Raw genomic sequence first — 313 nt, 5'->3', positions numbered from 1 at the left:
CTTAGTAGTAACGACTTTATGAGATTCTTCAATGATAAAATTATCACTATTAGAAGCAAAATTCACCAAGACCTGCCTTTAACTGGCAATGACTTATCTCTAAACTCAGGAACTTCAGAAACAGCTGTAAAACCAGATATATGTTTAGACCTTTTTTTTTTTTTTTTTTTTTTTTTGGCTTTGCTTCACTTGATCTTTATCAATTTAATTCAATTATTTCTTCATCTAAACCATCAACCTGCCTCTTAGATCCCATCCCGACTAGGGTACATAAAGACGTTTTACCATTAGTCAACACTTTGCTACTGGATAT

The sequence above is a fragment of the Etheostoma spectabile genome, chromosome 4, assembly GCF_008692095.1.
Source record: "Etheostoma spectabile isolate EspeVRDwgs_2016 chromosome 4, UIUC_Espe_1.0, whole genome shotgun sequence".
NCBI classification, from domain to species: domain Eukaryota; kingdom Metazoa; phylum Chordata; class Actinopteri; order Perciformes; family Percidae; genus Etheostoma; species Etheostoma spectabile.
Note: the sequence above shows the minus strand (reverse complement) of the source record.